General features: G+C 38.6%; 1 protein-coding gene and 1 long non-coding RNA gene across 12 annotated transcripts in view; one reads left to right on the top strand and one right to left on the bottom strand.

Annotated features, from left to right (window-relative positions):
- Nucleotides 1–1,163, bottom strand: part of Atg10 (autophagy related 10) — a 263,608-nt gene extending 262,445 nt beyond the window's left edge. Inside the window, exon 1 of one of the 11 annotated variants that reach the window (XM_078044575.1) lies at nucleotides 1,136–1,163. The gene's annotated coding sequence lies outside the window, so the exon portion shown is untranslated. Of the gene's footprint in view, nucleotides 1–668; nucleotides 894–1,135 lie in introns of those variants that run through there. The other 10 variants (XM_078044561.1, XM_078044590.1, XM_078044545.1 and 7 more) reach the window with 10 other exon arrangements.
- On the top strand, nucleotides 461–15,725 carry LOC144376485 (uncharacterized). The gene is made up of 4 exons (XR_013437022.1): nucleotides 461–1,892; nucleotides 13,427–13,509; nucleotides 13,877–13,974; nucleotides 15,550–15,725. It is a non-coding gene; the product is annotated as an uncharacterized LOC144376485 (long non-coding RNA).
- The last annotated feature ends 1,734 nt before the right edge of the window (nucleotides 15,726–17,459 follow it).

Here is a 17,459-nt window from a genome sequence, read left to right as displayed (position 1 = left end):
CCAATGCAGTTATGTGGCCCTTATGAACAAAGCTCCCTTTTGATTTTGAAAGGACATGTAGCCATTCTTTGACCTTATTTTCAAAATTTTCATAGTGAGTGAGTGTGTGTGTGTGTGTGTGTGTACACATACTTTTTTAAACCACAATTAAAAATGTTTCTACAAGTCATCACCTTATCCCACCTTTTGTTTTTATAAGTTCTAGGAAGGGTGGTGCTAGCTATAAATATCAGAGTATTCCTCCTGCACTTAATGAATCTGAAACCCCTTCAAGTGGGACTCTCCAGTAATTTAATATCCTTTGTTTCAATGTTACACGCACAAAGGCTTGCTATCAGTAAGACTTTTAAGACTAACTAACCAAGGGTGAGGCCTCCGGGTGCCCCCCCCCCCCCGGAGTGCTGAAGACACTGATTGCGCGGCTGGGGCCCAAGGGGCGCTGGGTCGCGCGCCCTGGTCACTCGCCCGAGCAGCAGCTCCAGCGCTGCAGCCCGCGCGGGCCCGGAGTTCTTGGGCGAGGGCCCCGCTTCCCCGGCCTTTTGTTCTGGACTCGGCTGCTTCCCGCCCACCCACTCCCGCCTTTCCTCCCGGTCCTAGGAGTGGGGTGAGGACGGTGCGGGAAGCAGAGCTGGGAGAAGGATGGCGGCATTGGCTGTGGGAATACTCACCCCGCTCCGCTCGGCCCCTGACCCCGCAGCCCAGCCTGGCGGGCGGGGCGACGGGGCTGGGGGAGGGGAGGCGGGGACCGGCACCTAGCGCCCTGTGAGGACACCGCCGCAAGTGCGGCCCCAGGGAGGAGGGACATAGGAGGTGGGCCCAAGGGGGCCGTGAGGGCGGCGGCGACCGAGCGAAACCCCACTCGGTGAGGGAGGCCCACCAGAAGGGTGCGTTCCCTCCCGCGGCAGCCACTACCAACAACAACCGAGTCCGAGCATGCGTACTGGGTTTTCCCGCGCGCCTCGGGGAGCGCCCCGCGCAGGCCCGTGACGTCGTCGGCCGCGCGCTCAGGGCCGACCAGGCCGGGGCTTGGACGCGGTGTGCTCGGTCTAGACCCCTTTGCTGCGAGCGTAGACAGGAACCAAGGCCCCGCCCCTCACTTCGTTCGCGTGCACCCTGGCTCCCCAGCCCGGCTAACCTGAGTTTGGCTGAGCTCTTGGTGGAGGACAAAGGCGGCTCATTGCGGAGGAGGAGCTGAGGGCAGGGGAAAACTTGGGGGAAGGGGTACTAGCGGTTTCAAGGGTCCTTGCACGCTGTCCTCCACGACATTTTCTAATATCCGAATATAAAAGAGTGATCAATGAAGAGCAAGAGTAGAGCAACAGCAAGAATGTAGTGCCACTAGCATTCCCCTGAGAGGCTAGGGAGCCATGCCAGCGAACACTGCAAAAAGTACCACGAACACCACGATTAAACGCATACACGTGTCCACCACTTGAAAACTTAAGAATGGGGGAGAAGTTAGGAATTCGAGTATCGACTGTAGTACCATCTGTGGCACATATCTCAGGGGGAAAAAAAAATGTGTGTGTACACGTTGGAGGAAAATAGTAGGAATAGGGAAAAGACTACAGAATGACTAGGAATTATAGGGGTGAGATAATAAACATCTGAGGGAAAACACATCTGCTCCTGTAAACAGTAGAATTGTATTTGTTGTAAAACAAAAGGTGTAAACGCAGGTAAAGAAGTAATGAAAAACCTACCTTCAAACTTTCAGGGAATGGAGCCTGTGAAGAGGAGGAAGGCCTGTAAGCCCAGCTATTTGGAAGGCTCAGACAAGAGGATGTCTAGTTCAAAGCCAGCCTGGGCAACTTAGACTGCGTCTCAAAATTAAAAGGCGCTGGAGTTGTAGCTAAGTGGTGATCCTCCTGACTTCAACCCTCAGCACCAGGGTGAGGAGTGGGGAATGGGGTAATTTCAGGGCATGGTTTTGATCCCGTAGACAGTCATATAAGAGATCCCCATTGGAGTAAACTAGTTAATAAATTCCCAGCACTGTTAGTCCATAACCATTTCAAAATCAAAGCTTGTTTTTTAAAAGAACCATACTGATCAGTGGTAACCAGGAAGAAATTAACTGAAAAGTGGCTTAAGGGAATTTGAAGGGATGATGGATCGGTTCTATATCTTGATTGTACTGAGGATTAAATCACTGCTTTCTTGGTCAAACCCCACAAAAAGTATGATTTTTGCAAGTAAGATTTTAAAATTAATCTTTTAAAAAATATTGCTAGCAAAAAATAAACTTCAACTAACATTTTAGCAACTACAAATTGATTGGTAAGTGCTAGTTTATTTAAATTATACATTTGATCTTTTTAAGTACAAGACAGTGAATTTTTTGTTTATTTTGCAGTAGGATTCAATCCAGGGGTGTATGTTTATTTTGAGACAGGGTCTCACTAAATTGCCCAGGCTGGCCTTGAACTGCCATTCTCTTGACTCAACTTCCAGAGTTGTCCAGATTATAAGCACACCAGTTTACAGGAGTATGTAAAAATAATAATTCATAATATCCTCTAGATACTGTGATCCTACAATGGGACACAAGTTTAAAATTACATGGCCAGTGTCTTATTTTTCTCAGTCTCATCAGTCCCCCTCATTTGTACTTTCTGTTCATATCTCATAGGCTACACAGAGATATAAAAATGGTAGGAGGGGCTAGGGCTGTAGCTCAGTGGTAAAGTGCTTGCCTTGTATATGTGAGGCACTGGGTTTGATCCTCAGCACCACATAAAAATAAATAAAGATACTGTGTGTTAATCTACAACTAAATAAATATTTGGGGAAGAAAAGGTAGGAAATGTAGCCATTTGCTCAGGTAAACCTTGACAGGGGGAGATTGTTTTATTTCTAAAAGAAAGGAGAATGGATACTGAGGGGGAAAATGCTATCTGGACTGCTGCTTGAAGTAGCAGATCTCTTCTACCACCTTCCAGGAGATCCTCAGGGAAATGTAAATTAAATAAGAGTTACAGGAGGTAATCTGATTGGATGGCAGAGATAAGAAACTTGCCTTCAAACTGTGTATGCATAATAACTTACCCAAATATATAAGAGAGAAAAAGCAATAGTTGGCAAACCTATGGAGACAGTAAAAAGATCAATGGTTACCAGCTAGAGTTTGCTAGGAGGGAAGCAAAGAGGGGAGGCATGAACATGTGGAACATAGATCATTTATTAGGACAGTGAAACTACAATGTGTGATAATGTAATGGTGAATATATGACATTTGCATCTATCAAAATCCATAAAACTGTCCAACACAAAGAATGAACCCTAATGTAAATTATGCACTTTTGTTAATGACAATGTGTCAATATTGGCTCATCAATTCTAACAAAATGTACCATACTAATGCAATATATTAATAAAAGGGAAAACTGAGTGCAGTAGACAGGAATTCTCAATACAATCTGCTGTATTTTCTGTAAGCCAATTTTTTCCTAAAACAAAAAATAATTGAAACTCTATTAATTTAAGAAAATGATACTGCCAAAAAGAAAATATATACATATATCTATATCAAAGAAAGAAAGAATTGGAGAATTAAAAACAACCACAGAAAGATGATTCAGTCTTTCTATCACACTACTTCTACCCATGAAGTACAAATATATTTGGGGAGTTTGCATTATTTGAATATTTTCATAACTTTTTTCTGCAGGGGCACTTAACCATTAAGCTATATCCCTAGTACCTTTGTTTTATTTTTGAGACAAGATCTTGCTCAGTTGCTTAGGGCCTCACTAAATTGTCCAGGCTGTCCTCAAAACTGCAACCCTCCTGCCTCAGCCTCTTGGGTTGCTAGGATTACAAGCATCCACAACTGTACTGGCTAATTTGGGAGCATTTTACTGTACATAAATTATACCCCAAATTTTATTAAAATATAACTGGGTCTGGTGGCACATGCCTATAATTCCAGCAACTCAGGAGGCTGAGGCAGGAGGGCCACAAGTTCAAGGCCAGTCTGGGCAATTTAGGGAGGCCATAAGCAATTTAGCAAGATCTGTCTCAAAATTAAAAAAAAAAAAAATAGGGCTAAGAATATATGTAGCACAGTGGTAATGTGCCCCATGAATACCAGAAAAAGAACAATGCCACCAAATCAAGTCTACAGTTTAATGAATTTTGGCTTGGGGAATGGTGTATGAGTTATAGTTCTAAGCCACTTCCCTAGCCCTTTTTATTTTGAAACAGGGTCTCACTGAGTAGCTAGGGCCTTGCTAAATTGTTGAGGCTGGCTTTGAATTTGCAATCTTCCTGCCTTAGTTTCCTGAGTTGCTGGGATTACAGGCATGAGCCACTGTGAATTTTGTGAATTTTAATGAAGATATCCACCTTTGTGCTATGATCTGATTTTGTTGTTGTTGTGCTGTGGTTTTTTGTTTGTTTGTTTTTGTTTTTGATACTAGGGATTCAATCCAGGATGCTTAATCACTGAGCTACCTCCCCAGCCCTTTTCATTTTGTGTTTTGAGACTGGATCTTGCCAAGTTGCTTAGGGTTTCACTAAATTGCTGAGGCTTGCTTCAAATTTACAATCCTCCTGCCTCATCCTCCTAAATTGCTGGGATTACCGGTGTGCACCACCTGTAATGGTCTACATGTTTTTATTTCTCAAACATTCATACATAATGCCTGATTGGTCTACATGTTTTTATTTCTCAAACATTCATATGCCAATTTCTTAACTCCCAAGGTGATGGTATGAGGAGGTGGAGCTTTTCAATGAACTCAGAACCAGATCCTTATAAAACATGAAATCTACTGGTAACCTGATCTTGAACTTTCCAACTTCCAGATCTGTGAGAAAAGGTTTTGTCCTATTTATAAGACACCCAGTTTATGGTGTTTTGTTATAGTAACACAAATGGACTGAGACATTATATAACCATATCCCAACCAAAATATAGAATATTTGCATCATCCAAAAGTGTTACCTCAAACTCTTTGCAGTTAATCCCTCCCCACACCTACAGACCCTTAGCAACTACCCATTTACTTAGAGTAGTCATTCTAGATTTGTTTTGCCAGTACTAGAAAATGGTATCATGCAATATGTGTATGTCAGCATAATGTTCTTGAGATTAATTTGTGTTGTCGCATTTATTGCTAACTAATTCCTTTTATTACTGAGTAGTATTCCATTGCACAAATATACCACAATTTTCTTAAACATTCATCTGGGAAGGGTATTTAGGTTGCTTCCAGCTTTGGGCTATTATGAAGAAAGCTGTTATTAATAGTTATATACAAGTGTTTTTGTGTACACGTATTTTGATTTTTCTTGAGTAAATACCTAGGGGTAGACATACATTCTGTGATCAATATAGAAATAAAAGTTGTATTTTACTCTTCTATATTGATCACATTCGTTAGCTTGGAGCTTGTCTTATTTGATGATTCTAATTTAGAGATATTTTTGTTGCTGAATTTAGCTATCTTTATGAAATTGAACATGTTTAAAAGTTGCTGTCCCCCACACACAAGGGATTAAACCCAGGGGCTCTCTACCACTAAACTACATCCCCTGCCCATTTGTTCATTTATTTATAATGGAGATTGAACCCAGAGGTGCTCTACCACTGAGTCATATCCCCAGCCCTTTTTATTTTTTTCTCTAGAGACAGGGTCTTGTTAAGTTGCCTAGGGTCTCACTAAATTGCTGAGGCTGGGTTGGAACTTGTGATCCTCCTGTCTCAGGCTCCCAAATGGCTGGGATTGCAGGCATGTACCACTACACCCAGATTTGATTTTTAGTAGTAGGCATATGTTATGGTTTAGATGTGGTATCCCCTTAAAGCTCATGTGAAAGACAATGCAAGAAGGTTCAGAGAAGTGATTGGATTGAGTCTTAACCCAATCAATGAATTAATCCCCTGACAGGGATTAAGTGAATGGTAACTAAAGTGGTTGGGCGGGGCTGGAGGAAGTGGTTCATTGGGGATGGGGCTTTAGGGTATATATTTTGTAACTGGGAGAGTGGAGTCTCTCTCTGCTGTCTGATCACCATATGAGCCACTTCCCTCTGCCACACTCTTGATGTTCTGCCTCACCTGGAGCCCAAAGAATGGAGTGGCCTTCTAAGGACTAAGACCTCTGAAACTGTGAGCCCTTAAATAAACTTTTCCTCCTTTACAGTGTTTCTGGTCTGGTCCTTTAGTCATAGCAGTGAGAAAAAGCTGACTAAAACAGCATATGTAATACAGTATGTAAAATTGAGAACTGAGATATGACACTTAAGGATTAATGAATATTGAAATAGCAAAAGAGGGCAGTAAGGTTTTTTTTAATTTTTTTATTTGTTCTTTTTAGTTATACATGACAGTAGAATGGATTTTGATATATCAAACATGCATGGAACATAACTTCCCATTTTTGCCATTGTACATGATGTGGAGCAATTTATTCCACTCTCTTATATTCCTGTCCCCCACCCTTTTCTTCATTACCCTGCCCTTTCCTCCTTCCCCTTTGTCTAATCCAGTGAACTTCTATGAGGGCAGTAAGTTTTTAATGACAGTCTATTATTTTATAATTATCTTTGTTTCCTTAAAAATATTTTAGAAATTTTCTGAAGTCTACCTAAGAATTAGTTGTAAAGACTTTGTTGTTAACCAAGTATGGGGGCACACACCTGTAATTCAGCAGTTGGAGACACTGAGGCAGGAGGATTACAAGTTTCAGGCTAGCCTCAGCAACTTAGCAAGACTGTCTCAAAATTTAAAAAAAAAATGAAAAGGACATGGGATATAGCTCAGTGGTAATGTGCCCCTGATTCAATCCCCAGTAACATTAAAAATAATAATAATATGATTTTGTTGGTAGCAAAGGATAAATGTAATGTAGAATTGCAGCAGCAATGAGCTACAACTAAGAGTGCATAGTAATGGGATTCTAGCTCTACTTGTGTTTTGAGAATCTTTCTTGAAAGTCTAGTTTGTACTATGAAGGGCATGGTACATTTCAGGAAATTATGCAATTTGAACAATTTACATTAGGATTGGAATATTTTACTTAATGAATTTTGATATTTGCTTTGTCTATGTTTTATAACTTCCTTGTTTGAACATTTTAGCATTTGAGGACATTTTTGTTTTAGATTTATCAGGGAAATTTAATGTTCTGAAAGGACTTGTATCAATGGTCTGGTGTTACTGAGGGTGTCTAGTTTTTTTTCCCACTGAAATTGATTTGGAGCACACTAAGTGCTTTTATTTTGGGGACCCTAGAAAAATCATGCATGTCTATAGAATTTTCTTGGTCATCAAATTCCAGCCTTATTTATTGTCCTTGGGCTATTTTGCAGTTCTTTGTAAATTGTAATTGGTGGATACATAAAGTCTATCCTGGCCTGTAGTGAGTTTAATTGACTTCCCCACCCATTCAGAGGAAAAGCCACTTCTGTCCCATTTTTCCTGGCTCCGTCACATCAAATGTGTAAGATGACTTCTTTAACCTGTGTTCATTTTAAGATCTGTACACAAGTCATGATTTTTCCTTTTTCTGAAAATGATATTTTAATTAGCATGTGGCAGTTTCACCCAAGAACCTCATAGGGATATATTCTCTTTTTTTTTTTTTTGGTGTGTGTATGTGTGTGTGTGTGTGTGTGTGTGTGTGTGTGTGTGTGTGTGGTGCTGGGGATTGAACCCAGGGCCTTGTGCATGCAAGGCAAGCACTCCATCAACTGAGCTGTATCCCTAGCCCAGGGATATATTCTTTTTTTTTTTTTTGAGAGAGAATTTTAATATTTATTTACTTAGTTAGTTTTTGGCAGACACAACATCTTTCTTTGTATGTGGTGCTGAGGATCGAACCCGGGCCGCATGCATGCCAGGCGAGCACGCTACCACTGGAGCCACATCCCCAGCCCAGGGATATATTGTTAATGTGTACTTTCAGACCCAAGCTTCACTGAAGGGTCCGATACTGCTCAAGTAGTCCACAACTTTGGAGGCATAAGAGGTGAATCAATCTTGATCAAGACATTTTTGAATGGAAAATGAAGAAAGACAGTGAAAAGCCCAAGAGGAACTAAATGAGAAAGCAAGAATGCATACCAACTTTAAACAATGTGGAAAAGAATCAACAGGATATTTGCTACATCCTGTATCTAGAATCCATTGATTTGGAGGGCAATGGGTGGAAACAGAATTTACAAGTTAAGAAGAAGGAGGAAGAGGAGGAGGAGGAGAAGAAGAAGAAAAATAATAATAATAAAGAACAATGAAGTAGCATAAATTCTTCAGAAGTATTGGTTCAAGAACCCTAGGTTTCTGGGATCCTAGGTTAGACTCCCTGCTACAGTCTAGCAAGACGTCATGCCTGCAAGACTTTGCACTCAGTATCTGAGGAAGAAAATATGATGGGGTTAATGAGACAAGATCAATACACAGGCCCTAGGGTTCCTTGTTACTTTTGTAAGGACACAAATGCCCTTATTCAATAATGATCTGCTGTATTGAATGTTGTATGACTGTATTTCCTGATCAGAAATTAATTCCGATTGTAGGATTTTATTACATATTGATATTGGTATGCTAAAATTATGTTTTGAATTAAGACAAGTTCATTCTGCAACCCCAGAAATTCTTGTGCAGATTTAATTCAGGAAGGTTTTCTAGATTCAAAACAAATCAAAACTTGCTGCTGAGGCAATGACTTCCTTTAGGCTACCTCTCAAAATAAATAATGATAATATGCACTTGCCAGTCCTTCCATGTGTGTTATCTTATGAGAGCACCAACTTAGAGTCAATAGGTCATAGGCAAACTTTATTCCTGTCACTTACTCAGGAGTATGTATTTTGAGTAGTCACTTACCTTCTCTGAATCTCAAGATATATATATTTCTATAAAATAGATTTGGTAATAATCTCAACTGTCTGGGCTATAGAGACCAAAAAAATATACATTTTCCAGTTTATTGTTTTCCCATACAGGCAGTAGAATAGTATTATTAATATAATAATTGTGTTTTATAAATATGGAAAGATGATTAGATACAAATCAGAGTGTCAAAGAATGTCCTTACTTATGATTCTATAGAAAAATGGTAAAGGTTATAACCAAAAATTAACAATAGTTAGCTGTAGCTAAGGAAATCATAAATTACTTTTTTCTTCATATTTTTTGGTACCTGAGTTAAGAAAAAATAACCTATTGTCATGTGTTACTTAAAAAAAATGTTACTGATCGCCCATCAATATATGAATAAATAAACTGTGGTATATATACACAATGGAATATTACTCAGCATTAAAAGAGAATAAAATTATGCATTTGCAGGTAAATGGACGGAGTTGGAGAATATTCTGCTAAGAGAAGTAGCTAATCTCAAAAAACTAAAGGCTGAATGTTTTCTCTGAATAGTGGATGCTGATCTATGATGGGGGGAAGGGCATGGGAAGAATGGAGGAACTTTGGATTGGTCAAAGGAAGGGTAGGGAGGGATTATGAGGGTAGAAAAGATGATGGAATCAGATAGACTTCATTACCCTAGATACACGTATGATTGCATGAACGGTGCATCTCTACACTGTGTACACCCAGAGAATTGAAATGTTGCACTCCATTTGTGTACAGTGAATTGAAATGCATTCTGCTGTCATGTACAACTAAGTAGAACAAATAAAAATAAATAAAAAATGTTATCTGAAATACAAAAATTAAAATATGATTATATGATTTTACCTGGGAACAATTTTTTGGAGTTTCTTTTTCTATTTTCACTTTTAAAATTTTATTTTTAATTGACACATAATTGTACATGTTTATGGGACATAAGGTGTACTTTGATACATGTGTACATTGTGTAATGATCCAATTAGTAGTTAACATTTCCATCACCTCAAATTTCTTTGTGGTAAGAGCATTCAAAAATCCTCTCTTCTAGCTGTTTTCAAATATACAACATATTCTTTTTTAAATTTTTTAATTTGTTCTAAGTAGTTATACATCACAGTAGAATACACTTTGATACATTACAAATAGATGGAATATAATTTCTAATTCTTGTGGTTGTACATGACATAGAGAATATAGTTATATATGTACATAGGGTAATAATATCTGACTCATTGTACTATCCTTTGTACTCCCATATCCCCCTTCTTTCCCTCCACTCCCCTCTACCTAATCTAAAGAAACTCTATTCTCCCCCACCCCCCTATTGTGAATTAGCATGCACATATCAGAGAAAACATTCAGCCTTTGGTTTGGGGGATTGGATTATTTTGCTTAGCATGATATTCTCTAGCTTCATCCATTTTCAAGCAAATGCCATCATTTTATTCTTCTTTAAGGCTGAGTAATATTCCATCAGAAATATATATATCACATTTTCTTTATCCATTCATCTGTTGAAGGGTACCTAGTTTGGTTCCATAGTTTAGTTATTGTGAGTTGAGCTACTATGAACATTGATGTGGCTGCATCACTGTAATATGCTGATTTTAAGTCCTTTGGTATAAACCAAGGAGTGGGATAGCTGGGTCAAATGGTGATTCCATTCCAAGTTTTCTGAGAAATCTCCATACTGATTTCCATAATGGTTGCACCAATTTGCATGACCCAATCAACAAATGGGCTAAGGAGCTGAACAGACATCTCTCTCTCTCTCTCTCTCTCTCTCTCTCTCTCTCTCTCTCTGTCTCTCTCTCTCTCCCACACACACACACACACACACACACATAAATATAATTGATCAACAAATATATGAAAAAAATGTTCAACATCTTTAGCAATTAGAGAAATGCAAATCAAAACTACTTTAAGATTTCATTTCACCCCAGTCAGAATGGCAATTATCAAGAATACAAGCAACAATAAATATTGGCAAGGATGTGGGGAAAATGTACACTCATACATTGCTGGTGGGAACAATTTTTTTTAATAATCTTACTGAATATATATTTGACACACACACAAAAGAATTATTATGTGAGTATAAACTGTAGCCTCTTTTTCTGTAAAGGGAGCAACAATTGATGGAAAGAGATCAACTTCTAAAGAAAAAAATCCAAAATGTGATGGCCAGCAAAAGATGAATATAGGACATCCCAAATGTGCAGTCCCTTACCTTTTGCAACCCAGAGTTAGCCAAGGAGAATGTCCCTGCTTGGTTCTGCCTTCATCAGATGAAGGAGCTGATAGTATAAATATGTAGAAATAGAAGGGTGGAGAGAGACATCCTCTATATATACACACAAGGCAGATGTTATGCTATAGATATTAGGTATCCCCCCAAAGCTTGTGTCTGAGATAATGTAAGAAGGTTCAGAGGTGAAATGACTGGGTTAGGAGAGCCTTAACCTAATCAGTGCATTAATCTGCTGACAGGGATTAACTGGGTGGTAACTACAGGCAGTAGACTGTGGCTGGAGAAGGTGGGTCATTGCGGGTGAGCCCCTGGGCTAGATAGTTTTTCCCTGGTAAATTGAGCTTGATCCTCTGCTTTCTGGTATCATTTTCTGAGTTACTTTCTTCTGCCACATCTTTCTGCCATGATGTATTACCTCATTTCCAGAGAAATGGACCTCTGAAGCCATGAGCCCTAAATAAACTTTTTCTCCTCTAAAATAGTTTTTGTGAGGTCTTTTGGTCAGAGCAGAGAAAAAAAAAAAAAACTGCCTAAAACAGCAGGCATGTTATAGGGCATGAGTAAGGACAGGAGAAAAAGAGGATACCATGAAAGTTGTCTAGTTCCATTATAATTACATGCTGTTAGAGTGCCCAAAGTGAGGTTGCCCACAGTTAAGTAGTGTTGCTACATTTTTTATGTAATGTTTGTTCTCTGCTGTGAGGCGTTTAATTATTTATGGTGTTTGGTGTATGTGATAAAGAGGAGGTAAAGTGTATTGTCATATAAACTTGTATCTGGTGTTGGCTTGATACACATAATACACCCTGCTTCTCATGGTCAGATGTTCAGGCTGGTCAGTGAGGAAATACTGAGATTTCACTTGACTGATTGGTCAAAACGTCCTTATGAAAAGAATCTATAGGGTGATGTAACAGCCAATGGATGAAGTATGGCATTGAAAGGCCCAATAAAGATTTGCAGTGCCTTCCAAGATGCAAATGAATTCCACTAGTGTCAATAAAGCTATTCAGCCCGAGGTTCTGGCTTGTGAGATGCTTGGACTAGAGATTCCGCCATTCTGAAGCTGCCTTGGCTCCAGCCAGGCAGCCAGCTGCATAGTGTTAGAGGACATCTGCCTGTAATAAGGACATCAGTCAAGATATGAAACATTCCTCATGTGAGCTATACCCTTGTCACATCACTGTATCCTTTTGATAAATGCCTTTCTTAAGTAGACCGTAGAATCTCTTCAGCTTTCACAAATATATTTTAAATAATCTGTATTGGAATATCCAAAAGAAAATATTGAGTAGGCAGTTTGGTGTATAAGTCCAGAGATCATGAAAGATGTCAAGCTAAAAAAAAAATTATATATATATATATATATATATATATATATATATATATATCTCCTAGGCTTACTTAACTTATATTAACTATATTATACATGCCTGGCAAAAAAACAAAAACATATTTTTCTTATAACATGGCCCCCAAATCCAAGCCAACAACTTCATCTGGCATTCAACTAAAGAAAAAAACCGTCTGTTCCAATAGCAGAAGAAAACTGGCTATGCAGGCTTTCTTGATTGATAGTATATATGTTCAAAATGGTATACAGTACTTTACAGAAAATTTGAAGGGTTTTCAAGGATAATTTTAACTCTGTTCTATTTTTGCCTTTCACACTGACTTCTTCTTCTTCTTCTTCTTCTTTTTTTTTTTTTTTTGTATTGGGGATTGAATCCAGTGGGGGCTATACCAATAAGCTACATTCCCAGTCCTTTTTATTTTATATTTTGAGACAGGATTTCACAAAGTTGCTTAGGGCTTCACTAAGTTGCTGAGGCTGGCCTCAAATTTGTGATCCTCCTGCCTCAGCTTTATGATGATTTGCTGGGATTATAGGTTTGCACCACTGTATCCAGCTTAAAGTTTATAGGTCTTTTTAAAAATTAGTAAAAAAACAGTCAGGCATGGTGGCATTTGCCTATAACCACAGCTGCTCAGGAGAGCTCAGGAGGATGGCAAGTTCAAAGTCAGCCTGGGCAACGTAGACTCTATTTTAAAATAAAATTTAAAAAGGCTGGGGATGTAGCTCAGTGGTAGAGTACATGCCTAGTATATGTAAGGCCCTGGGTTCAATCCTTAGGACTGTATATAAATAAACAAGTAAGTGAAAATAACAAAAACACAATGTGGTGGTAAGGAAGTAGAGATTTCAGGGTTGCCTATAAAGAGAAGGAGAAGATAGGGTGGCAGGTAGAGAGAAATCAGAGGTAGAGGATGGCACTTTGGTATTTCACATTTTAACTGTGTGTGATTTGATTCAGTTTATAGGCCAACCACGAGAACCAAAAGGAAAGAAGAGATAATGAAGACAACATAAACCCTGAAGAGACGAGTTGAGCTGCAGGTACTAATTTGCATTAACTGGAAGGAGGGCAAAGGAAAAAGACATACTGACAGGAGTGGAAACAGATGCCTTTGTATTTGGGAGGGAAGAAGTGCCAGCAAGGAGTGGTTGAGACAAGTTCATTTCTGACAGCTTTCATTTCATCTGTGAAACAGAGAGTAAACGCTGGTTTCCAAAAGTAAGGAGGGGTCAAATAACAATTAAAATTCTTTAAAGGAAGCAAGAGACTCCAGGATTTGAGAATTTTGATAATACTATAGTCCTATATTTGCAGAGGTATTAATTCATATATATTTTACTATATATTTATTAATATTTTTATTATATATATTTATTCATATGTTCTTATCATATATTTTTTTTCCAGTAACACTCATCCTAGTTGAAGGAAGGAGTATAAAAGGCAGATGAATGGAGGCAAGAACCGCGTGCTTGCAGGGATACTGAAGAGAATTGAAAAGGAAGGTAAGTTGAGGTTGCACATAGGAGAGTAATAGAAGTGAAATCCAGTACTCTGTAATCTCAGCAATTTGGGAGGCTGAGGTAGAAGGATTGCAAGTTTGAGGCCAGCCTCAGAAACTTAGCAAGTCCCTAAACAACTTTAGCAAGACCCTGTCTCAAAATTTTAAAAAATAAAATAAAAAGGGCTAGGGATATAGCTCAGTGGTAAAGCACCCCTGGGTTCAATTTCCAGTACCAAAAATTTAAAAAAGAAGTGAGATCCATGGGGTGTGAACTGGATGGCAAAGAAATGATGGTAAGAGGGAACCGACATACTTCAAAGAGAACTCAAGGGACTGCAGTTGATCATAATGTCAACCAGAGAGTAGGCTTGTAAACTTAGGATAGGAGAGCTAGCAGAAAAAGGAGGATGTGTTTGGAGAGGAAGAGATTGATATAAAAAACTTAGTTCCCTGGGCACAAAGCCCAAAAGGTCAATTCAAGTTTGAGTAGCAGATGTAGAGTGGGTGTGAGGTCCTAAGCATTGAACAGACACAGAAATATAAAACTAAAGTAGTTAATGGGACATTCATGAAGGTCTGGAAATTTCAGCCAGAGGTGGCATGGGAAGATAGTGTGGAAGACTAAGAAAGAGGTGGTGATGAGGGGGATAGAAGTGGTACACATGGGTTGGTTTAAAAAAAAAATGCAATAAAGAAAACCTTTCCTTGCTGAGCAAATAAAATGGTCTGGAATTTGCACACTGGAGCAAGGAGAATACTAGTAATACCTCTGTGCTATGAGGAAGGAAGTCAAGCTAAAATAAAGTGGAAACCTCAAGGAGATCTGTGTTTCAAATTGGTGCAGCTATATCATATTGCCTTTCTCTATGAAAAATGTTAAGCTGATTAATATTTATCCATTTTTTTTCACAAACACATCAAGAACCGGATGTGCCAGACACTGTGCTAGACTCTAGAAATACGACAATGAACAAGACAAGCACTGTTCTTGATTTAATGGAGTTAAGACTCTTTAGCCAGCAAAACCCAGACAATAAGCAGAAGTGGAAGTGGGGCGGGGGAAGTTATGTTTGTTTCAGTAGTGGGGATTGAACCTCGGGGCACTCTACCAGTGAGTTATATTCCTAGTCCTTTTTAAAATGTTTTACTTTGAGACAGGATTTTGCTAAGTTGCTTAGGGCCTCACTAAATTGCTGAAGCTGACCTTAAACTTGTGATCCTCCTGCCTAAGCCTCTAAAGTTTCTGGGATTACAGGTATGTGCCACCAGGCCCAGCTCCCTGAAAATCTCTTTGAGATTGAACATGTTATAAGCTGTGCAGACCTTGTTGCTGGAAAATGTTCAAGGCTAAGCCAATTAAAGCTTTCTCAAGAATAAAGATATGCACACAATCTGGCAGGCACTGATATTGATAATGTTGATCAGTCTTCCCAAGTCTTTTAAAAAATCACTGATAGACAATCCCTGATGGGATTAATATAAGTGGTAGAGTGTGGCTGGAGAAGATGGGAACTACGGTGTGGCTATGGGGTACATATTTTGTATCTGGGTACATATTTTGTATCTCTACTTGAAGATCATCATGATGGAAGCTGCTTCCCTCTGTCACCCTCTCCTGCCATGATGCTCAGCCTTACTTTGAACCCCGAGGAATGGAGCTGGCCTTGTATGGACTGAGATCTCTGAAACCATAAACACTCAAATAAACTTTTTTTTCCTCCTCTACAAAAAAATAATAAAAAAATAAAAAAATCACGGGTAGAGCTGTTTACTAAAGAGCAAATACCAGTTTATTGTATCTTTAGGGATTATTTACATTACTACAAGGCACAGTAACTATTGATATGGAAATCAGTTAAGAATGCTTCAATAACAAAACAACCAGGAGAACTGTATAATGTTATTCTAAAACATAATACCTAAGATCCACATGAAAGTTAAATTTAAACGTTATATGCATGCAAGATGGAAAATTTCCTAAATCCTTTTAGAAACACTTATAGATTGCTATTCTAAGTACCAAATGATAAGAGCAGTGAAAAGAACTATAGATAAATTATAGGTAGATAATATGTGACAACCACATGTAAATTACATGTAAGATCCTCATTTCTTTGACACTTCAAAAGCTTTATCCAATAATGGGATTTTCAATTGCAATCAGAAAATTGAAGAAAGAAACATTCAACTATTTAGATTCACTCTGAAAAATCATTCTTACCGCAACATATTGACAAATACAATTACTCTATTAATAAATTTCTGTAAAAACCAATAGTATCAGAAAGATAAAATTTAAATTAATGGTATCAAGTAATCAAGATAAAATTTTCATAAGTGAATGGTATAATCAGGTATAAAAGTGAAAACAAATAATTCATCAAAACCTTTTAAAATAGATAATATTTATTTATTTATTTATTTATTTATTTATTTATTTATTTATTTTGAGACAAGATCCCACTTACCTCACCAACCAGAACTCATCGTTCTCCTGCCTCAGCCTCCAGAGTATCTGGGAGTACATCTCTAGCCCTTAGAATTGATTCCAGTGTGCTATAAAAGAGGGAGGAGAATAAAAAAGAAGAAGAGAAATACCACCCCCTAAAAAAGAAGAAGAAGAAAAGGAAAAAGAAAGAACATGAAGCAACAAACTGTTCACAATATACCATTTTCCCAGAGTACAAGAATGTTCAAGCCTCAAATCCTGAAGCCAACAGTCCCTTTTAGCCTTCGTAGCACATCCCCGCAACCTGAGGCTTGAACATAAGCTTTTATGGCCTTGTAAAGCCTCTGGGAGGCTTGCCACCTTGAGTCTGTCTGTGGATAAGGCTCAGTGAACAAATACCAGGCTGAAACACAAGCTGACCTTCCCTTAGGAGGAGGGATTTGATTTAGAATAGGTTTAGGGATTTCAATCCTGTGTTTGCTTCTCCAGCCTTCACCTGATCCTACCAGAGGCCCCCTACCTTCTGCTGCTTTGCAGATGTAGCAGAAGTCTTATAGAATATATACACTCCATAAAATGTTAATATTTCATAAAATTTCTTTTGTCTTCTATAAACAAAATCAGAGATATGGTCCCACAGAAAACATATTTGAACAAGGTGCAAAAAATTATAGCCACAGTCATTGAACAACTGCTTACTTAATAAACTACCAAGTGCAAATCATTTTGAACAAAGTAGCATAACAATGTTCTTGGTCACAAGGAATAAAAACTAGCTAATTTTATTTTTTATTTGGAACTGGGAATTGAACCTAGGGTGCTTTACCTCTGAGCAACATCCCCAATGTATTTTATTTTTTATTTTAAGACAGGGCCTCACTAAGTTGCTGGGGGTCTTGCTAAATTGTTAAGGATGGCCTTGAACTTGTGATCCTCCTCCCTCAGCTTCCTTGGTAGTTGGGATTACAGGCCTGTGCTACTGCACCCAGCCATATTTTGGGATTTTTAAAGCCTCTCTGATAAGACCCTATCCATTC

Source organism: Ictidomys tridecemlineatus, chromosome 1 (genome assembly GCF_052094955.1).
Source record: "Ictidomys tridecemlineatus isolate mIctTri1 chromosome 1, mIctTri1.hap1, whole genome shotgun sequence".
Classification (NCBI taxonomy): domain Eukaryota; kingdom Metazoa; phylum Chordata; class Mammalia; order Rodentia; family Sciuridae; genus Ictidomys; species Ictidomys tridecemlineatus.
This window is presented reverse-complemented; position numbering and strand designations above follow the sequence as displayed.